Raw genomic sequence first — 26,217 nt, 5'->3', positions numbered from 1 at the left:
TACAACCTATACTGCAGCCAGCCACCAGGGGGCGATCGAGACGTTTTGGCTTCACTTTTGGGGAGCTGTCATGACGTCCATCTTTATATATGGTCTACGGTCCAGATAGGTTGAGTTTATGTTTAGCCTAGCTTAGCAACCTTAACAACAACTCCAGAGTGGTCAGTTTCAATATATACAAACTGATGTGCAATATTTAGCTTGGTCCACAACACAAAATATATTAGTTTCACAATAACAGCTTTAAAATTGTGAGTCTACTCAAACAAAAATAATGGCTGCTATTCCTTTAATCTCAGACATATTTGTGTTTTTGTGTTGAGAAATCTTGAAGATATCATTAAAAGAAAACTGTGACAGTGAGGAAAATACTTCCAGACGGGTCCTCCGGTCAGCCAATCGCAAAGCTTCAAATTCTGGATTTCAAATTCAGTTCATCCCTGCTGCGACTCTCTAAAATCTACTTTTCTTATTGAAAGAACATCATCAAACCGTTACATAAAATAACACAACTACAATAACTAGAAGCAAGAAATATTATCAAAATGCATTTTAATGCCGAAGCTATCTTAAAATAAAAACATAAAATAAACATTTTCCACTGAGAATAAAAGTAACAGTTCATCTTAGAAGATGAGATGCTAAATCTGTGGAGGATTTTTAATAGTTTTGTCATTTGAGGACCTGAATGGCCTCATGAACTTATTGTTTGATGGTTTTTATTTACTGATTTTTTTTTAAAGATAAAAGTGAAACTTGTGCACATGTTGCCTTCTGCTAGTTTGTGTCATATTTATTTAATACAAAGTTTCAGTCTTCATATGAACAAGCGTCACAACATTTATCTGTTATGTTATGTATCATATGAAGTTACATATTTTACACAGATGCTCGACAGATTATCCAATCAGAAGGCCACAAACAGCAAATGAGATCAATTAGTAAATTAAACACACAAAAACTAAAAAATAATGGCACTTAAAAGCTGAGGGAGACATAAAAGGTAAATAAAGTAAAAACAAACAAACAAACAATACTGATCATGAATAGAATATTGAATATATTTATTGGTTTTCACATTTTTACACATAAAAAGTAAAACAAAATGAAAAACAAATCAACATGCAGGAAAAATAAAAGTTATATTTACAGTATATAGTTTATTAGTTCAGCATCCTGTCAGATATAAACTACATGTCTTCATCATAAAGTTAAATTTTGTTGATTACCTCAACAAACTGTCCAAAAGTCTGATTTTATTTTAAATTTTGCAGATATCGTCTGTCATGCAGAGTCTGATTGAACTTTATGACCTCAGAAGCTTTCTGGTTAACTGATGGTTAAATATAAAGCTCAGGGTTGATGGAGGAAAGCAGGGTGAAGCGTCTTCTCTTCTATCTCCTCTCTGGAAGTGAGGCATGCTGGGGGATGCTGATGGAGGGTGATGGCGGGGGGGGCTGGGGGGGTTCCTGTGGGCGTGAAGCGGCCCTGGCAGGCCTTAATGCAGCTGTCAGGCGTCCCGGTCCAGCGATGTGATTTCCCCCCCGCTCCGTCACCGCCGAGATTATACGGCTTTTAAATGAGCCGCAGCCACAGGGAACGGCACCCGGGGAACGCCTGTCGCCGCGGCAACATGAGCCATGATTTGCTGTGCCATTAATCTCGGCGGGGAGATCTCGGCCGATTTGTCCTCGCCAACAAATGAAGCTGTAAAACTTCTCCTCCTCTTGCACGTGTCTCTCTCTCTCTCTGGATGAATCCTCCACCCCGGCTGACAGGTGTAGGATGTCGCCAAACACCTGGACACACACCGCACGCGTCCCCGCCAACCGTTCCAATTAGCCAATCAAGGAGCTGAGATACATACCGACGTCCAGGAGAATCAACACCTTCAGGTTCTGTAAGATGGATGGCAGCGAAGATAAACTGAAAACAGGACTCTCTCTCTAAGAGTCTGTTAATTACAGGATGTTGACAGTAAAGTTCTCACTGAGATGTTTAGAGAAGCTGTTGGAAATCCAACGAATATAAGAACACGTGGAAGTATTTCCTTTGTTTGTTGGTCTGAGTGCTTCCAAAATGTGGGTGACCTACACTCAACAATGACACTCGCTGCTGATCAAACGTGCTGCTGATGTTTCACTTCCTGTAAGAAAAAAATGACCAAATTCTCTGATTCCATCTTCTCAAATGTGAATATTTTCTGGTTTCTTTTGTCTTCTATGACAGTAAACTGAATGTTAAAAAGTTCATCTGAGGACGTCGCCCTGAGCTTTAGGAAACAGCGATCAACATTTTTGGACATTTCATAGACCAAACAACTAATCGATTAATCGAACAAGTATAATTTTTTATTTTTTTTTATTATTTTTTTTTATTTTTTTTTTTATAAGGAATTCAATTTCACACTAAATATGAATCACATTGTAGTAATAAGTGACTCCAAACATGGAAATAATCTGACTTTTTAAAATTCTTAAATCGGTATTAGGAGATGTTAAACCATAATTATGTGGTAATAAGTCAAATTTAGACTTTTACCTCAAAATTATTAGATAGTGGGGCATCCTGGTAGTCGGCTCCTGTTCCACTACTGTAACTCAACACAATCTGTCATTCAACGTTTCTTTCGTTGGTCTTTGTGCTCCTGGAGTTTATTTTCTATATTCTCAGACAACTCGGCTCCATAAACTTACAATGTTTTCAAACTGTTCTTCTTTTCCTGGCTTCCAAACACCTGGAATAACCCAAACAGACTTTTCTTTCTGGTTTTAATAAATAGTAATACAGTTTTTTTTTCTTTTTGAATTAAATTTTCATTAAACACATCTCTCTGTACAACTGGCGTCCAATGAAAATCAACCCATTTCAACCCATTTTAGTGCAGCTATTTGCCTTATTTTTTAATCTTTTTTGAGATACTGACAGTCATTTCTATAAGAAAATCCCTTAAACAAGTCGATTTAAGAAAATGGAATCAGGTAAAAATAATCTTGCTGCATGAAAACATATAAACAGTAAGAAGCTACTGAGCAGCTTGTTTTGATGGGTGTATTTTTACAGTGTAGAGCCTCCAGCTCTCCGTCCGGCTGTTACAGGGTTGTGTATCATCTCATCACATGTTTGCAAACAGTCTCTTCTTTCTCAGGCCCTGTGCTCGGCCCCGCGGGGCCCCTGAGGAACATATCGAGTGTTCCTGCTTTGTTTTGTTTCCATCCTCCTCTTCTGTCTCCTTTCATGGCGGCCATTAGGCAGCCAGCCAGCCCACGGCGGTGGTGGCGGCAGCGGCGGCGGCGGCGGCAGTTGTTGTTGTTGTGGACGAGCAGCATCAGCAGCTGGAGAGGAAAAACGACACCGACTCCAGCGGGGGAAGCAAGAGAGAGGGGAAGTTTTAATGGATAGGAGAAGGGGGGAACTGAGTCGGTTTTAGCTGCCCTAACTGGTCTCCCAGGCCCCCACTAAACTTCGTCCTCCCCCCCGACTCTCCATCCAGCAAGGCATCATGGGAAGGATGGTCTGTAGCTTCTATAACTAAAACCTCTGAGCCCTGCTGGTGTTTGCTGCCTCTGGGAGCGACGGTAACATTGGTGATGGGGGGGTCGTTGGGTTTTCGTCCTACATCAGCTGTTGTTTCTGCTCATAAAAGGATCATTTTTTTGGTCTTTTTTCTTCTGGCCGTTACACACAAACACACACACACACACACACACACACAAGCTTTCTAAATTTAAATCCTCACTGTGGAAAAAAAATAAGATAAAATTAGACCCGAGGGGGAAAAATCTCCTCCTAACGCTGAAGAACACATGTTTCCACATGAATCAGAACCTCCATCATAAACTCATTTTTTACGTCCCTCTGTGTGTACGAACAGTCGAACACTTTAATCTCTCCTCAGAGCAGCGTCGGGTTCTGGTGTCGCGGTTTGTCCACGTTCGGTTTCCTGACGTTTAATCCTCATTAAGTTGTGTGTTGGACAAATGCAGGAGAGAAGGCAGACTGTCAGGGGAATCCACATTTTATTAAAAAAAAAAAAGGCCAATCCTTTATTTGGAATATTAAAAACAGCTGCTTTGACATTACAGTTGAACAGTCGAGCAAAAGTCGCTGTTTAGTTGTAGTTTGTTTTGATGTTTGTTGCTCTGGTGGAGTAAATAAATCACATTCTTTTAGTCATTATAAGTTTGCCTCCTACCACATGCCCTCTACATAACTCTCCCTACAGAATCGATCTATTAATGACAGTAAACAAAGTATAAAAAAAACCCCAACACAACATGTTGCTGCCAGTCTGCGCTTTGAGTTTTTCAGAACAAAAGAAAGCGTCTGAACCTTCACGGAGACCCCCAGAAGGTAAAAAAAAGTCTCAACTTTTTCCTGGACGATGAGGCTTCTTCTTTAGCAGAAACAAACATGCGGTGCGATTGATCCAGAAGAGGTGTGTAATGCTCAGAGAGTTTACAGCAGTTTGATGAACAGCAGGGTGGAGAGTCGAGAACAGAGGACGAGGCCTCGGGGAGCTACAGCTGCTGCTGCTGGAAAGCACTTTTTTTGTGTGTGTTTCTTACACTTTTCCTGAGGCTGAACAAAAAAACAAGAGGGGAGCGACTTCTGCGAGGACTCACCTGCAGGTTTTCTGCTGAATCTGGAGCTAAAAAAAATGTTCACTTTAAATCCAAAATAGAGTTTAGTTTCATCTGGATGCTCAGACGTCTCCTCGTGGGTGGAGAGACTAGAAACTCTCCTGATCACAGCAGCATCATAACTGTGAAATTTCATAGAGTTTAATTAATTCCAAATCGATGGCAGCAGAAGTAAATTTCTCGGTCTTGTTGATGCTAATTAGCCGTGTTTAACGTTCTGCTGTCTGCTGTTTTGATGGTACATTTACATGGTGTCACTTCCACATTCAATTTTAACTTTAACTGGTTTCAAGTACGGCAACTTTCTGTAGAAATTTGTGGAAGTCATCTGTGGTGACTGTTGTTGTAGCAGCTTATAGAGATCAGAAGTCATGACATCATTTCCTGTCTTGCCTCCGTTCCAACATCTTCTGTAACTGAACACAATCTCACATTCAGCGTTTTCTTTTATTGGTCTTTGTGGAAAAATGAAGCATGTTCCTGGAGTTTATTTATCCACTAGAATAGCTGCTGTCAGACATTTAAACCTTTATTTTAACAGAAAAGTCAAACAACATTAAAAAAACTACAGCTCCCACTAAAAGAACTACAGTACTTCCTGTAGCACCTCAAAAGTTACAACTATGAAAACTCCAGCTCTGAAACAAAGAGATGCTAGTTAGATGCTAGTCCAGCCTTAGTGATGCAACAAGCAAACAGCACGGAGAGAGTGAGACTTACCAAGAAAAAAAAAACAAAAAAAACAGTGAATCTCTTAAGCAAAATGCAAATCCTCCTTACAAATAATCACATCATCACACAAGCTGTGTGCACTTCTGCAGAATATGACGACAGGCCGCAGACAGTCCCCCTCCTCCCACACAAAGACAACTAAACTTCATGTCAGCCAGGCCAACACATCACACACACAGCCCAGCAACCGTCAGCGACACCTGTCGCTGTCCGTGGTTCTGAAGTGTGTGTCGCTGGTGTGTGTGTGTGTGTGTGTGTGTGTGTGTGCTGTCATAATACACACAGTGTTACATGAAGTTTTATGCACATTTACCATAAAGTGATTGACTGGTAATTCTGCATAATGAGTGTTTTCCAAATAAACCTTAACATTCATAAAACAGTGGCAGCGGCGGCCAGAATAAAATCAGTTGGTACGGCAGCTTAATATATTTTAAATAATTTAAGTCCATGTCTTGACCTTCTGGGTGAAGTGTTGATGGTGGTCGTGCAACTGATCCTTAACTAACTTAACTGAAAGGTGTCTTATTTGAAATGTAATTTTTGTTTGACTGACTACTTTGAATGAAATGAATTATTCCTCATGACCTTTATAGATCAGGTTTTATTCCTGCCTGGATTTAGTGTTGTAGGATGAACTGAACTTTCACTGATATTTAACGAGACTCTTTGGAACTTAAGGACCAAAACCTGGAAGTTTTTTGATTATGTGTTAATTTTTTGGTGCTGATATTCCTTAAATATATTATTTAAAACTTATCTGTGTGTCTTGGACTTCATTGTATTCATATATGTTGTGCTCCCAACCGAACGTATCTTCTGTAACGCAGCTGGTTCTCATATTTAAACTCTTAATTCAATAACATTTTGCTCGTCACATATGCTTTAAAAACAAATAACAGAATCTTAAAACCAACGCTAAACTGGGCTGGTAACCAGTTATCTTCTTGGTAGCAGTGAAGAGTCTCACTTGTGGGTGTTTTAAAACCTTTTCTTTCTGATGCAAATACTAACAGAGTCGTGCTGAAAGCCTCCAGAGAGACACTGTCACAACTCAAGAAGTCATCGCTGTACAGACTGAACCTACCTGAGTCTCTGGCTCATGATGTCTGTCACTGTTTAAAGCCAACCAACCTCCAGCAGCATCCAGTAGCCTCCAGCAGCCTCCAGTAGCCTCCAGCAGCATCCAGTAGCCTCCAGCAGCGTCCAGCAGCCTCCAGTAGCCTCCAGCAGCATCCAGTAGCCTCCAGCAGCGTCCAGCAGCCTCCAGTAGCCTCCAGCAGCCTCCAGCAGCCTCCAGTAGCCTCCAGCAGCATCCAGTAGCCTCCAGCAGCCTCCAGTAGCCTCCAGCAGCCTCCAGTAGCCTCCAGCAGCCTCCAGCAGTGTCCAGTAGCCTCCAGCAGCCTCCAGCAGCCTCCAGTAGCCTCCAGCAGCGTCCAGCAGCCTCCAGCAGCAGCAGCAGCAGCAGCAGCTTCCTCCTGAAGATGTAAATCTTTAAAAACATCTCAGAAATGTATCGTTTACATAACCGTCTGCAACATTTCTGACTGTATTTTCCCACAAACCTCCTGTTCTGTTTTCACTCTTCATTTCCATCTGAACCTTTAACAGTTACACAGCTCGTATTTACACTCAGTTTGATCTTTTTTTCTTTTTTTTAATAAATGTATTATTTTGTCGGCAGCTAAATAATTTAATGCAGAAAATGAAGCAAATTAATGCCGAAGTAAAACCTCAGCTCAAACATGCAACTACTGGTTCTGCTTTCATCTTCCTCCTGAGGGTTTCTGTCCTTTCAGGCTTCCATACTTTTTGCACAGTGTTGTTGAAAGTAGAGTTTCCCACAAGGACACCGTACCTGCTCAGAGCTGAACTGTTTTCCATCAACGACCTCAACAAAACCAGAACATTTAAGGAATTAAATTTGAATCAAACATCAACATTTAGATTTCTCTGCCTTCCAGACTTGATAAATTATATTTAACATGTTTGATTTCTTTGAGTTCTTCATTGTCTATCTTTTAAAAAATGTTTCAATAAATGAAAGTATGTGGATGTTAATGTTAATGTAACTGCAGCTCCTGACAGCAGCATCTTCTCGGCGTGGAGCCTCATCTGTGAGACGGAGTTAATTAAGGTGAAAGTCGTGGAGGAAAGACGGTAAAGCTTCGGCTCTCGGCTGCTTATCTGCGAGGTGTGAGCGGGTATTTACTCCAGCTGGGTGAGACGCCAGGCGAAGTGCTACCTTGCTAACGCCGGATTAGCGGCGGGGCTCTGTCAGCCCGGTTTCACGTCAGGAGCCGGTCTGTCGGTAAACGGAAGATACAGCAGGTGAAGGTGTGAACGTTCCTCTGATCACACAGGTCCTGTGGTTCCTTCATGGCAGGCGTCACGTGCAGAAGACGTTTTACATCTGTGATATTATAAATGTATTATAAATGTGTTCCTGCATCACTTCCATGTAAATCATTAGAAATGTATTTTGTACAAATATGGAAATACATCTTTTAACTTCATCACTAATCCAAACTCTAATTGTCAAGATCTGATCATTTTATGCCATTTTTGTTTATTCGGGAGCCATAAATGTCTTGTTTTTGTTCAAGTTTTGAAGAATTTTGTAGAAATAAGAATCTGTGTCTCAAAAGAAAAGAAACTATTACATATTATGTAAATAATTTTGTTTTAAAATGTATTTTTTGTGTGTTTTCTTGTATTTTTGCGGCTCTGCCTGTTTGGATTATTTCTTGTATATTTTATACAGATGCAGCCTGTATGTTTCTGCTTAAATGGTTGTTTTTTTAAAGGTTTCAAAATGAAAGTCTCACCCTGTTAAAAAAAAAGAAGACAAATGACATTTGATTCCATGAAATTATTGAAAAGAATTGGATTTGTACTAGAAACAAGTTGAAATTGAATTTTCTTCCTTTGGGAGTCTTGAGTCTTGACCGAAGGTGTGTGGTCCATTAAGGGCACCGACCCTCCTGCAGTCTGATTATGAAATACATATTTTAATGAAAAATCATTTTTGTCTTTGTTGTGTGTGTGTGTGTGTGTGTGTGTGTGTCTGTGTACATTTAAGTCGTTACTCTCACATAAATCATACATAATTACAGAAACGTGCAATGTCTAATGAAAAAGCGATGCTTACAATCTCTGTGCTTTTCCTGGCGGCTCCTGATTGGTTGACGCCACACAACGAAAATAACTGGATCTGGGACAGAAAATTTTACGCCCGAGAAATGTTGCCAGATCGGGCGATTTTCCTGCCAACTGCTGCTTCCTTATTAGATAATATTTACCCTCTGCGGGCAGACAAAACGTACAAGGATCATTGTGTGAAAGCAGCAACTGCTAGCCTAGCTGCTAGCCAGCAGTAGTCCCACCCAGTGGAAACACACCACACCACTGGTTTCGACTATAAAGGTGACTGATGAAGGTCTGAGGACGGAAACATCGTTGAATACAAGAGACGGACGGTGTTCAGTCATTTTATGATCCAACTCACCTGCCAATTCTGGAGTGAAAGATATAGATCATTATGATCGATTGCTTTATTGATTGTATTTATCCTCTCAGGTCATGCAGTCATATAACGTGCAGCAGCCTGTTTGGGAATTATGACGGTTACAGGAAATACATCACAAAAGCAAATTATACCAGTAGTCTCAAAAAGTTCTGATCCTGGTGCTGCTTCCTGTTTATGACCTCATGACCTCCTCATGACCTCCTCATGACCTCCTCATGACCTCTCAGAGGACAAACGTTACATTTTCAGCTCTACTACCAGTGAGACTCTGAAACTAATATATATTAATGAGTGAAATTAATGTCCTGCAACAAACTGTGAAAAGTTTTTAGCTTTATATGAATCACAGACTTAATTTCCTGCATGAAATTAAAAAAAACTTGTGCAGAATAAAAAAACATTTGTAATCCGCAGAGGTCTTCTGTCTCCGCACTGAAACGCTCGGCTGAGTCTATAATCAGCTCTGATTTACATGACGGACAGACTTTAAATAACGTCTGTCTTTGTCAATCAAGTGTCACCTCTAAAAGGAGCCTTCAATCACATTTCACTGACAGGAGGAATTAAGTGAAGAGGAAGGATGAGAGCAGCTCAAAAATGATTTCTTTTCCTCGGCGATACTATCACCCTCCTGTGAACACTGGCGCTCCTGCCGCTCGCCACGCTGATAAGAGCGACTCCTGCCTTTTAAAGAGGCAAAGCGACGTGCAGAATGCACCGACACGACCACGCTTAATTCTCATTTTTATCTGGCGGCGGTCGTGGTTTGAATATTTGTGGCTCTCTGTGTCTCAGCGAGCTGCTCGCGCCTCTCTCTCTCTCTCTTTGCGTGTTCTCTGCCTGTAAGTCGCTGCTCAGGTCTTTGTGGAGGATTTTGTTAAATTATACAGCAGCTGATAAAGCCACTCAGAGTATCTTCAGCTTTAAGAAGTTTAAAAAAAAAAAAAGACGATGGACTGAGGAGAAGAGGAGAGGGAGGGAGGAGGAGGAGGAGGAGGGGGAGGAGGAGGAGGAGGAGGAGGGGGGTTCGGAGCAGAGTTGACTTTGAAGAGCAGCTGGAAGATTCGGTTAATCCACTCGGTAGATTTTGGCGGCACAAAGAGAGGAGAGGAGGACGAAGCCTTAAAGCTTTTCTCCTCTTCTTCCTCCTCTCCTCTCCTCTCCGTTTTTCTCTTCCTTTCTTTCTTCTTGCTGCCAGAAAGACGCTCTGTCACTGTGATGTGGCTCTCTGCATGAACAGAGGTATTACGGAGGATTTTTACACATTCAGACTCTCACAGAAATCACCACCTTTAACCAGTCATTTAGTCCAGCACTGAGCCCTGAATTCTTATGATTGTCTCAGAAATGAAGTGAAGAGTTGAGACAAGTTTAAACTTGAAAACTTGGATTCAGATCTTCAGTATTTCTGAAGTTATAACATCATAACTAAATAAGAAAATCAAAGCTCAGGTTAAGTATTATTTATAAAGACGGTTTGATTCATTGACATTTTCATTCCTCTTTATTCAAACAACCTGAACAAAATGATCATTTTAACCCAAACCATCATCTTTAAACCTCACCAGACCTGAACCACAGCGCTGTCTCATCAATAAAGAACATTATTGATTAACAGACAGATGATGTCATCCTGCTGATCACTGCTGAGGAGTCACATGATCAAACCAGGTTCATTTGGAGGAATTTGGACCAATTTCTGATCTATAAGTAGTAATTAATGATTCATAATCCATTAACGAGAGAAACTTTTGGGTTGCCAGGTTGTGGAAAATCCTCTACCAGCATCAAACTTTCGTTGTCTTTTTAGCTCCCGTTTGACTTCTGAAAATTACCTGCAGGCATCTGGACCTGAATCCACTTCTAAACAGCTTATTAATATTTACAGCTGCAGACTTGATGGATTAATATAAGAAAACTTTATTAATAATATATTAACGTTTATAAGAGCAGGTGACGGACAAAGTTTTTCTGATTACTCGTAAGAAATGTATTAACGACTTTCTAATATTTATAACTGCAGACATGATGACGTTTTAGGAAGTGAGAAACGTCTTCCTGATGAACTAAAGATTGATCCTGGAGGAGGATTTTCCTCACCATCTCCAAACTGCTTCAGGTGGATTCAGGTTACTTTTTCGCTTATTGCAGTTCACTTTCCAGACTAGAAATTACGTTGCTGTGATTTTCAGGAGATGTTTCACTACAGGAGAAGTTTGATCCTGTCTCTTATTGACATTTTTGTTTTCTGAAATCCACATTTTCAAGTTTCTTGCTTCGTCTTGAGCACTTTATCATCAAACAGCCCCACTGGTGTCCTGACTAGAGATGCCTGAGTTGTTCTGTCTTATTGCTTTAACACATTAATAACAAGGAGAATTCAGATAAAAAGACATTTAAAAAAAACATTAGTGAGTGTTGAATATTGTTGATAATTAGATAGTAAATCTTCTGCTTTCACTCTCAGTTTTGGCTTCAGTGATCGTGTCCCATCTGCAGTTTTTTTTTTTTTTTCTCCTCTGAGTAAATTATTTAGCGTGATGCTAATGGCAGCACATGTTCACACGAGTCAGGAGGTTTTTGGAAGCAGTTTGGCGCGGCGTCGGTTTCCCCTCGGTGAGTCCAGCCCGGCGACGGCGCCAGATCGGCGCTAATGTGGCAGAGAAAGAGGGGCCAAAATCACTTCCACATTAGTGTTGATGAAAGTTTAACATGCAGCATACGGAGGCACGGACATTAGACAGCTGTGATTGGTCACTGATCTGTCATCAACAGAGAGAGAGAGAGTGTTTGTTTATACAGTCATATTATGGAGACAAAAAGCAAATCCTCAAAGTATAAACCATTAAAGATTCCCTCCAAACATGTTTATAGATATCAGTGTTTCCCCTATAATTGTACAGAGAACCCCCACCAAGCCAAAAAAACATTTTTTAATAACACCAAATATCCATTAATTTGGAAATCAATAGCGTTTGGGAGCCTCTGTGCGTGAGTTAACCAAATTGATCCTCAATGCGATGCTATTCATGGATTTAAGCTCCACATTTAACACTGTAATCTCCCACAAACTGTACAACTGAGGCCCTGGTTCATCGCTGTGCTCATTGGTCATGAGCTTCCTCACAGACTGACCACAACGAGTCAGGGTTGGTAACCACACCTCCTCCTCCTCCACCTTCATCCTAAACGCAGCGAGCCCACAGCGTTGTGTGCTGAGCCCCATGCTCTTCACACTCTTCATCCACGACTGCACCCCCATCCACACCTCCCAACTCCATGATTAAATTTGCAGACGACACCACAATAGTTGGGCTAATTTCAGGCCTTTACAGGCTTGAGGTGGAACATCTGGCTGAGTGGTGTAAAGACAACAACCTGGTCCTTAAGACAAAGACAAAGGAGATGATTATAGACTTCAGGAGAACAAAGGAAAGAGTCCACCTCCCCCTCCACATGGAGAGGGGGTGGAAAGCGTGGAAAACCTAAAGTTCCTTGGAATCAATGTGTTAAAACAGCTCCAACACCTCACACCTGGTTGAAAAGGCCCAACAAAGACTCTTCTTCCGCAGGAAGCTGAAACAAGTCCAGCTTCCACAGAGCAGGAGCACCATCGAGAGCCCCTTCCACTCACCTCCAAACTGAGTCCAGTTCCTGCAGCCAAATATGAAACCTTCTGCTCCACCGGTGAGATGCAAACACCGGTCACTTCATAAGTTAGCCCTGCCAGATGTTAGCGAGGGTGGTGCTCGTGTCCCATAAAGATGCAAAATATCAGCTGCACAAAACCTACATGCTGTATGAAGCAGAGCAGTTCCTCCATGACTGTCAGACCGCAGTGTCGCCGTATTTCCTTTACGACAACTCCCAATCACCACCACCTTGACCACCTTATACTCGTTCCACCTCCTTGTCAGTCCAGTCCCAAGATCCCAGACCAACAGACTGAAGATCAGCTTCTTTCCCAGAGCTGTGGCCTCCATCACACCCCTCCCTGCCCAACCACAGATTACAGGAACTGTGATCGTACACACACACACACACACACACACACACACACACACACACACACACATTTAATTTAACCAGAACTTAACTTGCACAAGTATTATATTATGCTGCTATTACTGCTGTCTTCTGGCGCTGCTTCTTATTTATTTGTTATTTATTTCTTTTATCTAAACGACGAGAGAAGCAAATTGTTTTTATTATTGTACCTGAGAATAATGACAATAAAGATCATTCTGATCCATCCTGATTCTGATTATAGGCATTATTCTGTCTGGACTCTGGTGGTCGACTGCAGCAGCCGTCTTCATCCTGCAGATATAAATTACATCCATTGAATTATAAAAATATCCATGTTTCTTGGCGGACAGACTTTCTCTTTTTTTTCTTTCCTCCAACACAATTAATATGACGACTTTGAAATAGTAACCAGAGTCTGACTTTCTTCCTTTTTAATTTTTTTTTTTTCCGAGTCCATGTCTGATGTCACCGGTCCATTTTCTCCGTTGCTTCCGTCCGTTCGCAGTAGAAGAATCGGCTACGAGACTCTGAAATATGAGTCCTGTAATCACTGAGAGGGAGGAATGAGGCCACAGAGTTCACAGCTTCTTAATTAGTTTGCAGTATATGTGTAATTATTCCTGCATTTTTAAATTCACTTAAGGCGCCGTTCCCCTTTTTCCTCTCTCTTCATTTTTAAGGATCTGGTTCAAGGATGTCCTGCAGTTACAAATCAATCCCACATTAGGCCCAGAAAGCTCCATGTAATTACACTCTGTTTTTTTTCTTCTTCCACTGAGGAATGAACGGACGTATGGATTTAAAACCAGACACCATTTTTAGATTTGCAGACTTTCTTTCCTCTCATCAGTTAAGGAAAGTTGGACGAGCCGCAGAGCCGAGAATCGGTTTTTATTTTACTTTTTTTCACTTTTCGATGCACACAAATTAAATCTGACTACAACACGAGTTAAAGAGACTGTTGTCACATAATAAAAATGAACAGGAACAGGAGGAAGCGCTAACACAGCGTCCCGTGTGTACACTGTGAAATGTCTTGTTCATTCAGGCTTTTATTCAGCTCAAAAAATGTAATTTTCTTAAAAGAAGTAAAAAAAAAAAACTATCCAGAGGGTGTTGACATACTGTAATTCATTTTATTCTGTTGCAAGAGTTTTCTAGAAAAATAAGAGTCAACTAAATGGCACCTGACTGTGAAAATAAAAGACTCCTGATTAGCCGATCAAGCTGCAGGCCCAGACAACATACCTGGGCGAGCGCTCAGGGTCTGTGCTACCCAGCTGGCAGACGTCTCCCTGAGCCAGGCTGCCGTCCTCGCAGGCTTCAAAAAGACCATCATCATCATCCCAGTGACGAAGAAGTCGACTGTGACGCATCTCAGTGACTACCGCCCTGTGGCGCTGACTCCCACCCGTCATGATCAAGAGCCAGTCATGAGATGAGCATCAAATCCGCCGTCCCCACCTCACTGGACTGTCTCCAGTTTGCATATCGCCCCCCAACCGCTCCACCGACGACGCCATCTCCTACATCCTGCGCTCAGCCCTATCTCACCTGGACATTACAGATAGTTATGTTAGAATGCGGTCAGGAGCGCCAAGTTTCTTTATGTGAACATCTCAGACGACCTCACCTCGTCTGTCAACGCCAACTCTGCAGGCAATAAGGCACAGCAACGCCTCCACTTCTCTCTGAGACCGAGGAGAGCCGGTCTGCCGCCGCCCGTCCTCACCACCCTCTACAGAGGCAGCGTGAAGAGCGTTCTGACCGGCTGCATCACAAAATCAAAGCATCAAGACCCTGCAACACATAGTGAGGACAGCTGAGAAGATCACAGGGGTCTCTCTCCCCTCCATCCAGGACATCTTTCAGAGGTGCTGTGCACGCAGAGCCTCTTTCATCGTGAAGGACCCCTCCCCCCTACCACTCCTCACAAAGTCTGTTTGCCCCTCTGGAGGTTCTGGTTCATCTTCTTACCCCAAGCTGTCAGACTTCTAAACACCCTGCTGCCACCCACCACATAAGCACCTCACCCCTACTTCACACACTGCCCCCTCCCCTCCCCTTCCCTTCCCTTCCCCACGTCTAATGCTGGATCCCCCCTCTGATGCTGCTGGATCAACCCCCCCCTCCCCTCCTCCCCCTACACACACAGGAACATCCTCACATCCCCTTATAACGGACCTTCATCACTGCTGTTCCTATTTATATTATGTATAACTGAGGTCGCTAGATAGACATTATTTATATTATTGGTATTCTTATAGTTTTTATAATTCAGTTGAACAGCATTATTTATATCTATATTTATATTTTCATAATACTCACTATTAAAAATTCCCCCACTGAGATAATCTCACTGTTTTTCTATCTACAGTATTTATCCTGCTACACTACATTTACAACACCAGCAGTCCCACCATGATGCAGACTCGCCTTCGTAGTTCTTTTTTGTTGTTATTGTACTTTTTCCTGTGTGGATGATGGTTGTATCTCTGTTGTATTTTTGTGATAGCACCTTGGGCTGTGAAAAGATGTGAAAAGTTGCACTCCAGCCTTTCATGGCTCACCATTGAGCAACTGGTTTCCTCAAGCATGGCCACTTTTATTCAGCTGCACCGTTAACTCAAAGATGCCACTGCTAGTTTACTGCAATAACACACATAACCAGAACACCAGTTTGCCAGTAATTGTCATATTGTGGTACCCAGTCTAAAGATTAACTCGTTAAAAACAACTTTTTATTCATTTACAGAGCCATAATAAACTGTAATAATTGAATATCCACCTAATTAAAAATAAATCATCCTTTAAAAAGAATATGCAGAGGCATCTATTGGCATGCAGATGAGACTGAACAGTAGGAGTTATTCATAGTAACTCTGTGCTAGTTTTCCATATTCATGTTCTGCTTCATATGATTGTATAATTCTCATTCTTTTTAAATGTCATCTACATATTGATTTTAATCAGTATTCTACCTAAATCTTCAGTGTGACTGGGTTTGAATTGTATATGAATGTAATTTTTCTCTTTTCATATCAATGTAGGCTTTGTATTTTTTTTTTATATAATGTATATTGATGTAATTCAATGTTTATTAATGCAGTTTAATGTTTAGAACGTCATGCATTATGTACAGTATGTCAGGTGTGGTCTTCTGGAAGATTAACTGACTGCCAAGACATCAGCTAATCCTTTAAATAAACAAATAAACTGATAAAAATAATCAGGAGCAGCCAAATTATAAATGATCACATGCTGCTGCTGTTACTGACATGTTGCCTGATTGATTCTTAAGTCTATTTATACTTTGTCATTACTTGGTATTAATGCTACATTTGCTGCTGTTAGACAGGAAGGAAGGTAAGTAGGTAGGTAGGGAGGTGGGTAGGTGGGGAGGCAGGTGTGTTTATCAGCTTCTCAGTCGTCCTCTCCTCAGTCTTTAACCTGCACTCTTCCTTTCCTCCAACTCTTCCTCATCCCCTCTTCCTTGTCATTCTCCCTTTCTTCCTCTTCTTCATCGCCTCTTCACCTCATCTTCCTCCTCATTTTTTCTTTCTTCCTCCCCCTCATCCTCTCCTCCCTCTTTTTCTTCAACCTCCTGATTCCACCTCTCGGTCACTGCTTCTTCATCCTCTCCCCTTCTTTTCTTCCTCCTTTCTTATCCTCTTTTCCTTCATAGTCCTCCTCATTTTCTTCTCTCCTTCTCCTCCTCTTCCTCCTTTTTTAACATCCATTCATCTGTCATGATCCTTTTCTTCATCCCTCCTCCACCTCCTGTTTCATTCTCTATCCTCCTACTCTTTTTCTTTTTCTCCTTCCTCCCCCTTCTACTACTTTCCTCCTCTTCCTCGCCCTTCTCCCCAGCCCCCTCTTCACCTTTTTCTCTCCTCCTCTCCTTCTTTCCCCCTGTCCTCCTCTCCTCTTTTTATCATCCTTCCCTTTTCTCCTCCACCGCATTACCCTCTCTCCTCCTTTCATTTATCTTCCTCCTTCTCCTTTCTTCATCTTTTTCCTCCTTCTTTCACCCTTACCCCATCTCCTCCTCTTCCTCCCCCTCTTATTCTCCCCTTCTCCTTTTCATTCATCCCTCTCTTCCCTATCCTCCTTTTACATACTTTCTTCCTCTTCCCTTTCCTCTCCTCATCATCATCTCCCCAGCCTCCCTCCTCTCCTCCTCTTTCCTTCTTCCTTTCCTTCATCCCCTTTTCCCCCTCCTCCACCTCCTCATCCTTTTTTCATCTCCTCTCTCCCTCTCCTCCTCATTTTTCTTCCTTCTTCTCTTCCCTGTCCTCTACTTCTTTTCCCCCTGTCCTTCTCTTTCTTTCTTCCTCATCCTCTTCCTTCTTTTTCACTACCTGTTCTCCTCTCATCATCAGCATCCTCTTAATCCTCCCCTCCACTTGTTCTCCTCCTCTTTTTCTTCATCCCTCCCTCTCCTCCTCCACCTTCTCATCACCCTCTGATCCTCCATTTCTTCATCCCTTCCTCCTTCTTCTTCCCTCATCCTTTTTTTTCCTCCTTCTCTTCCCCATCCTCTACTTCTGTTTTTCCTTCTTTTCATCACCCTTTCCCCCTCTTCTCCTCCTCATCCTCCTCTTCCTCCTTCTTATCCTCCCCTCCTCCTTTTCTTCCCTCCCTCTCCCTTGCTCTTCCTTCTCTTCTCCTCCTCTTTCTTTCTAATCCACCTTCATCCACTCATCCTCTTCCTCATTTTTCACTACTAATCCTCCTCTTATCATCATCATCCTCTTACTTCTCCATTGCTCTTTTTCTTCATCCCTCCCTTTCCTCCTCCACCTCCTTGTAGTCCTCTGATCTTGCATTTCTTCTTTTCCTTTCTCCTCCTTCTTTCTCTTTTCTTCTACTCATATTTTTTTCTCTCCTTCCTTTGATTCCCCATCCTCCACTTCTTCTCCTTCTCCTCCTCCTCTTTCTTCCTCCCCTCTGCTCTTCAATGATTTTCTGGTCCTCAGCGTTCATTAATAATCTGCTCCAAGGAGCCGGCGGCTGTTTGGACCCTGAAGCTTCAACACAACAACAAAAAAACACAATCAGCTCTTATTATCATGTCACACGAAGCTGTGTGTGTGTGTGTGTGCGTGTGTGCGTGTGTGTGTGTGTGTGTGTGTGTGTGTGTGTGTGTGTGCTAACACAGCAGGGTGGATTAATGGTTCTTTTAATCAATAAAAAGCCAGAAATGCTTAAAAATTGTCCGTCTTTTATTTTCAGATCCCAAAGTGAAAGTAAACAGATGTTTCAGTCGCACCAACAGTCAGAAAAACACAAAGAAATTCAGTTTACAATGAGGTGAAACAGCTGGAAGCAGCTGTTTCTGTTTGTTTCACGTGTAAATTTGAGGAACTTTACAGTCACCACAGATCTGATGTTCTCGTCTCAGTGATGTTTCAGTACCTCATTTATTCACTAAGTCTATGTATGTTTGGTTTTTATCCACATAACTACTTTTACATCTCAGACAAGCGTAAAATGTTTTTTTGCAAAGTTTTTTTTATGTCCAAAATGAAAATGCAGGTGGATGGAAACGCACCTAATGACAGAAATCACGGAGACGGATGAAACCAGACACTAGCGAGTAATTCCTGCTGGGTTCAGCCGCCGTTCGTCTATAACCTGATTCCAGACTTCTAAATCGCTGTTCATATCTGCTGATTTGAGTCGTCATGTTGAAATAATAAAAGCTCGTCGCTAAACTGTTGTCACTGTTGACGAAATTGGAAGCGCACAGGTGTCTAAAACTCAAATTACCTTTAAATTTGTGGAAATGGCACTTATATTGTCTATTTCTGGATCATGTGGCAGCACTACAGAGCTGCTGTTGATCGACTAGTGTTTCTGATAAGAGGTGACTGCAGTACATCTCTAATGTAACCATGCAGAAGTCTAAAAGTTATCACAAGAACAAGGTTAAACTCAGACTAAACAGATGATTAATATATAATGTTTCCATCTATCATCATAAACCCGACTACAGCCGGCTCCATCTGCCGCTGACACTCTTCAGTTTGTGTTTCTAAAGTTTCAAATTTTCAACCAGAGACGTGAAAATGAGAGAACGAACACTTTGTTCAAGGTCTTCTTCCTCAGCGTCTGAAAAACACCTGAACCTTCAACGTCTTTGTTTCCTCTGATCTCGACACACAATGTCGGTAATGATGCTGCCATTCATGTTTCATTTCATAAGTGGAAAAACATCAACAGACACAAAGAAGGAGAGAGAGAAAGGGAGGGGGGGGGGCTGTGTTTGTGCTGAGTTCACAGAAATCTCTTATTTCTTTATCTTCTTCTTTTTTAGTTTTGAGGGAAAAACTGAAGACTCTTCTGTTCACATTGAAACTGTTTCTGTTTGAACGTCTCACACAAATTGATTTATTTTCCACTTCTGTGTTTGGTTTGTTTTTTTTCCTTTTAAAAGTCAAACTGTCACTGACACACAAGATGACAGACTGTCACATTCCTCATGTTCTGCTTTAAACACATTAAAACCTAAAACAAAAGATTCCCGCAGCTTCAGTAAGACTGCAAAGTCATGGAAACGGTGTTTTTGCACATCGTAACCCTTTTACATCCAGAGCCGGAAGGATTTACCTAAACAGAATAAACGAAAAGTCTAAACAGACGCCTGCAAGTTTTCTTCACTATCTGTATCTTACAAAGAACTACTCTCCAGAGACTGAGAACTCGACGCTGTTATTAGTCTTTGGAGTCGTTTCTAAACAAATTAACGGGACCAAACTCTTTATAATAAAGGAACATGTCACCCAGTGCAGCGGTGTGACTCATTGATGGATTATTTAATAGTTTTTCAACAACAACGAAGGTCTACAGCACAGAGCAATAAGATATATCAGACTTTGGATACACACACAATACTTGTTAGTAGATCAGTTCATTGTTGGTTTGGATCCAAACATGAGATTTGTTGACAATACATCATCCAGAGTAGGCTCTCATTACCACACCCTTCTTTCATCCAAACTTCTACTTTAAACATCTGATTTAAATTAATAACGAAGAGTTGCTGTGCAGTCGGTTGCCTAAAAAAGATCCTGATAGATTTATGGCTCCAAGCTATACGAAGGGAAGGTTAATGTAAATAAAAGGGACGTTCTACTGACTTTAGACACCGTTGGGATGGAGATATTGACAAGAAGGCAGAGAAACGTGCACTAACAGGAGGTCCTCTGGCCACTAAGGTAGGACATGTGATCCTGTTTGCTCGTACGTTGGCCGCTGCGCTGCTCATTTGCCAGCGTGTGAAGAGACTCACCTGTCTTACGTGACCCTGTAAACTTAGCTCAGCTGATCTTAGACAAACCATTTTTACATCCGTGAATTTAATATTAACAGCTGTAGCTTAATGTTAGCAGCACAAATACTTGTCAACCACAGCACACAGTGCACTCCTCCGCTTTGCAGAATCCTGGTAGCTAATAATTGTATAAAAATTCATAGCCTGCTGTAACTTACATTATATAAAGAATAGGTTGTAGTGGAGCCTGGGTTCTTTGTAGGCTACTAACAGTTACGGGTTTGGGCTGAGGTTAGACTGACTGGGCTGACGTGTAGGCTATAATGTAGCAGGTCAGTTGTCAGAGCACAGTGTTAGTGCTAGCTAGCATGCTATTTATAGAGCAGGACTGAACAGTAAAATACTTCACTGGTAATTTTCTTACCTGGTGACTCAATGAAGTTAAACTAGATGTCCAGGTCAACACATCTGACCATTGATCGGGGTTATTGCACCAGCTTGATACTGGGAACTGAAGCGATATAACTGGAGATGGATCAGATTCATCTTTTTAATGTATCTTGTGCGTTCTATGGCAGGCAGAGTGGACATACATTTACTTGACAGTGTGTCTTTGGGTCATTTATAAACTAATTTTATCTTGGTGGTTTTCTTTTGGTTTTATTTTGTACTGCTATTTTACATTAAAGTCTATGGATGGTGTCATTTGTTTTTCTCCAAAAAGGGGCCAAAAAGGGGCCAAAAAGGGGCAGGGACGTATAACAAGCCAAAGTTCCTGAATGTGCTGGTCTGATATATAAGAAAAATGTAGAAAATCGCCAGAATTATCTTTTAAGATGAGATTTAAAGGCAGCAACAGTGTCAGCTGACCTGGTGCTCAGTGGAAAACCAGGTTTGAATTGTAAAAAGTAAGAGAGGCAGAGAAAGAAAAACAGAAAGTGTAGCAGGATGAGGAGACAAAGGGAAACAGGACAGAAAGTTTATTTGTACAACACCAAAATCAATCCCACAATCAGTTCAAAGAGGTTAACATGAGGAGTAAAAATGCTTTAAAGATCTAGTATTACAGCCCTTTTTGACTCATTTTTATAAACACCAAGTCTATTTTAAACATATATCTGACATTTTATTAACTAGAACTTGTTTAGATTTCTCTAAATCCATCTTTCCTTACAGCCCAGATTCCCCTCTGTCCTCCAGCAGACTGTTTCTGAAGCTATTTACATAAAATCTGCATTATTAATGAACATCTACTCTGATTGGCTGGAGGTGTGGCCCCAACCTTCACCCCCAACCAATCAGAATACAACCAAATGAATGCAGTAGCATGTTTACCTGCAGTAATGTCTGCAGCTGGAGACATAAGACAGTATATAACGTCTATGAAGTCTGATCCTGAATGAAGGGAAGAAGCTGCTGCTGCACAGCTGAGACTCAACAGAATGTTTCACGACGGTGAGATTGTGTCTAAGTTTCCTCACAAAGTAAAAGTCTTTATTTCAAATGTAGCTGGAGGTCGCTAGCTTAGCTTTAGCATACTTTGCTCGTCATCTGGCTGTGATGCACTCAGTGTAGCGCTGGGCGGCGGTGACCTTCTTCAACACTGCTCACTCTTTAGGTGTGAATTACAACATTTCCAATAACTTAAAAAGACCAAGGAGATAGAAATGAGGGTCCACCATCACCCTGATCCATCCCAAAGCTCACTTTTCTTGTTTTCCAGTCAGCTTTTTAAAACATTTTAAAAAGTGTAGAAGATGTTTTCCAGGCTTTATATGTCAAACTAGAGCTGCAACTACTGAATATTGTCATCATCATTTAATCTGACCATTTGTTTTGTCTATGAAATGTAAAACACGCCTTTCACAATTTCTCTGAGTCCATGGTGATGTCCTTAGTCTGATCAACAGTCCAAAACCCACAGATATAAAATGTACGTATATGACAAAGAAAAGCAGAGAATCCTTTCAGTTGAGAAGCTGAAACCAGAGATTATTTGGCATTTTTACTTGAAAAATAACTGATTTATTAATATATTTTCTGTCAATCGATTATTTGACCAATGGTTGCAGCTCTATGTTGAAAACATGAATGCCTACTCAACTTTTTATTTCTCCGTAGTGAAAAGCTGAAGGTGAAACACTCCTGCTTCCATTTAGATGATTCAGGCTGAATTCAGAAGGACTTGAGACATTTCATACTTAAATATTTCATGTTTTAAAAAATTTGATGGTGTCTAAATGTGCCCATCAGTCTGACGATAATCGCTGCATTTTCCCCAAATCTGTCTCTAGGGGACCGAGGACAATGACAACAACCAGATGGTATAAAAGAGACAAAGCAGTGATTAAACTGTGTGTGGTGTTTATTTACAGACTGGATGTAATATAGAGTTTGAAATATGTGCAAAGGACAAAGAACTAGTAATGGAAAACTCTGAATCTTTAGAGAGTTGTGCTGTAAAGGTTAGAGACTGGAAAAGTGCTTGTTTGGTCTGTATTTTTATGACCTCACTGTATTCACTGACAGTGTGTAATGTGTTGGTTGTGGCTCGTAGTGATGAACCTACAGAGAATTATCAGAGACTCTGCAGCTCCTCTCGGCTTTACGGAGCTTTATAGTGAGTTTCAGCTCATTGTTTATCTGTCCGGCTGCAACTTTACTGTTCTGGTTCACTCTCAGCGCTCTCATAGCGTCATTTTGGACTGCAGCAGGCAGCTATTTTCAGAGTAAACGCTGTAAAAAGACACTGTACACTACCTGCCCAGCACCAAACGGCAAACAGACACAGTTAGCTGTAGACTAGCTGGTGAACATAGTGGAGCATTTAGCAGCTAAAGAGTCAGATATTTCCCTCAGGAGTTGGTAGAGAATAAAAACAGAGCTAAAAGAGAGTGAATATTGCATAACACACACATTTAGTGTATATGTACCTGTCCACTGAGACAAGGCGAGAATGCAAAGATTGTTCTCTGGATTTAAAGATATCGAATCATTCAAATAAAAACCACGATAAATCGTAAAACTGTATTTTGTATCATATCATATAAAGTATTTTTTGAGACTTTCTAGTGTGACTGGGCCTTTAGTCTACTACTCATGTCCAAAATCCTTTTTTTTCTTGTAATAAATTAAGAAAATTAGCTAATGTGTGGCGAGATGACTTCACCTGTTTCTAGCACAAAGCTTCATCGTATTTGTACGTGCGTCTATTTGTAGCTAAAGTCTTTCAGTATGCACCATATGGAGCTGCAGACTGACAGAAGGTGAGTCTGATATTCTGCAGCAGATGAGAAAGCTGACGCCTTGCTGCGAGATGTGTGTTTTATCCAATCCTGCCATCACCTCCAACAACAAATAATACCTGAGCCTCGGCCACAGCAGCAGCAGCAGCCACCAAATCTCATTAAGTCAGAGATGGGAGAGGCAGCAATTGTTTTTTATGTTGTCCCCTCTCTCCACACACACACACACACACACACACACACACACACACACACACACACACCTTCTCATTTTTCCCTTCTCTGCAATGTCGGAGCATAAAAATAAAGGCCGGTCGAACCTCCTCCTCCTCCTCCTCCTCCTCCTGCGCCGCCTCTGGCTCTGCGATGGGACGTTCTCATCAAATCATTACTTTTATTAACGGTCAGATGGCTTTTTAATAGAATCGCTTTATTATGTCGTTTCTCATTTTCACCCTCACGGTGAAATTTCATCCCCGTTTTGTTGATGTTGTTCTTTTTCTGTTTTCATATTTTTCTGTCGTTTATGGCTGCAGGGTGTCGATGCCGCGGAGAGAGATTTTTACATTTCCTCGGAGGAGGAGGGAGTGAACAGGTTATTGGTTTCTGTTTGTTTCTGATAATTTGTTTTTAGGGAACATCCAGTCCTCTCTTCTCTCTCTGTCTGTATTCGCAGCTGATAAGTTTCATACTATATTTCCAAATTCGGGAGTACACGTATAATATAAAGATATAATAAAGAACAAGATCTCCAAATTCGAGGAACATGTCAGCGTCTGCACATTCAGGGAAAAACTGATTTAAAAGTGTGAAGCCAAAGTCCTCACCAGAGAAGCAATAGTTGTTTCTTTATGCCTCAAACTGCTACAAGTCACCTATGCAGGTGATTTCATTTGATTTACCCGATTGACATCTTTCTCACTCCCCACATTTGATTGTCCCTCTTTGCAGTCAAAAACAATGTCAACATGTTTTTAAATGTGTTGTTAATAGGTTTGTATTACTAGAATGAAGAAAAAAAGTCAGAAATGTTTCTCTTTTCAGCAGCTAGGGTGGTGTGTCGGTGTCTGTGTTTGATTGACAGCATCTGGAGGGAAGTGTCAGTGTCTGTGTTTGATTGACAGCAGCTGAGGGGCGTGTCGGTGTATGTGTTCGATTGACAGCAGCCGGAGGGGGCATATTGGTGTCTGCGTGATTGACAGCAGCTGGGGGTTTGTGTTGGGAGTCAGTGTATGTGTTTGATTGACAGCAGCCAGAGGGGGCATGTTGGTGTCTGTGTTTGATTCACAGTAGCTGGAGGGGCGTGTTGGTGTCTGTGTTTGATCGACAGCATCTGGGGGTTCATGTTGGGAGTCTGTATCTGTGTTTGATTGACAGCAGCTGAGGGGCGTGTCAGTGTATGTGTTTGATTGACAGCAGCCAGAGGGGGCATGTTGGTGTCTGTGTTTGATTCACAGTAGCTGGAGGGGCGTGTTGGTGTCTGTGTTTGATCGACAGCATCTGGGGGTTCATGTTGGGAGTCTGTGTCTGTGTTTGATTGACAGCAGCTGGAGGGGCGTGTCGGTGTCTGCGTGATTGAGAGCAGCTGGGGGTTCATGTTGGGAGTCTGTGTCTGTGTTTGATTGACAGCAGCTGGCAGGCTTCCAGTGTTGCAATATACTGTATGAACGGAGACAAAGTAAACAAACTGCTGTAGCTACAAGTCATTGACAGACAGCGTGTCACTAACAGGGATTTTGAAGAGTAACGACCAAACGAGCATCTAACGGGTCTGAAATGACATTTGCAGGTATGTTTACTGTAAGATTAACAAATTTATCTGCAATTCGTGAGTGACAATCATTTGTAAAATGGGACACTGGTACCATTTGTGATCTGCATGTAAGCAGTACTTGCAAATCACTTGAGACATGCATAAAGCACTTCAGAGCAAGCTGGGGCCAGTCTTTATGGCCAGGACACACAGCCTGTGCGAGCAGCACGTTACAGCAGTGCGTCGTGGAACCTCTTGCTTTTCATTTTCCCATGTTAATAGATTAGAGCAGCCACATGGCCTGCACATGATGCATGTAAGACTCCTGCTCGCTTTCTGTGACACTAGTTCAAACCAAGACTCCTACTTGTTGTTTTAGCTGCTTACAGACGGTGATTTGGTGTTGTTAGTTTCCTTATTTGCTGTCAGTTTCCCTCTTGATAGTTAGTTTTGGAGGTTTGTTTGATGGAGTGTTTTCGGCTTGTTTGGGAAAATTGGTGTCATCTGGAGGGATTTTCTTCACTTGGAGAGGTGACAGCGGGGGTTTAACTGGCGAAATAATCCATATAATCAATAAAAGTCCCAACCAGACTCCACCATGCCCATCAGAAAGAAAGCTGCTTTCACCTCACATATTATTATTTATTTTTCACAGCTGAGCACACGCTTCTTAACCTTATTCTGTCTAAACTAAATATAAATTAAATATATAGTGAAATAATATGAGACATTCTATTATTGATGGCCATTATCGCTGCAGCAGGTAGGCTGTGTGTCACAGACGTTACTGAGCTGCCGCTCGTTGACCTTTTCCACAAACTGACACCTGTAACCATGGTAACTGTACACAACAAAGATGGAGACAGCCGTAGCCTCAAAATACCATAAAAAATTAGACCAAAATGTCACTACCAAAAACTAGGATGACTCAAATTTGACTGAATCTAATATTTTCATCAAAAGACTGAAACAGAATCAAAATGAACAATGTTTGCAACGACCTGCGCAAA

The sequence above is a fragment of the Thunnus thynnus genome, chromosome 9 (assembly GCF_963924715.1).
Source record: "Thunnus thynnus chromosome 9, fThuThy2.1, whole genome shotgun sequence".
NCBI classification, from domain to species: domain Eukaryota; kingdom Metazoa; phylum Chordata; class Actinopteri; order Scombriformes; family Scombridae; genus Thunnus; species Thunnus thynnus.
The sequence above is the reverse complement of the archived record's forward strand: the minus strand, read 5'-3'. Positions refer to the sequence as shown.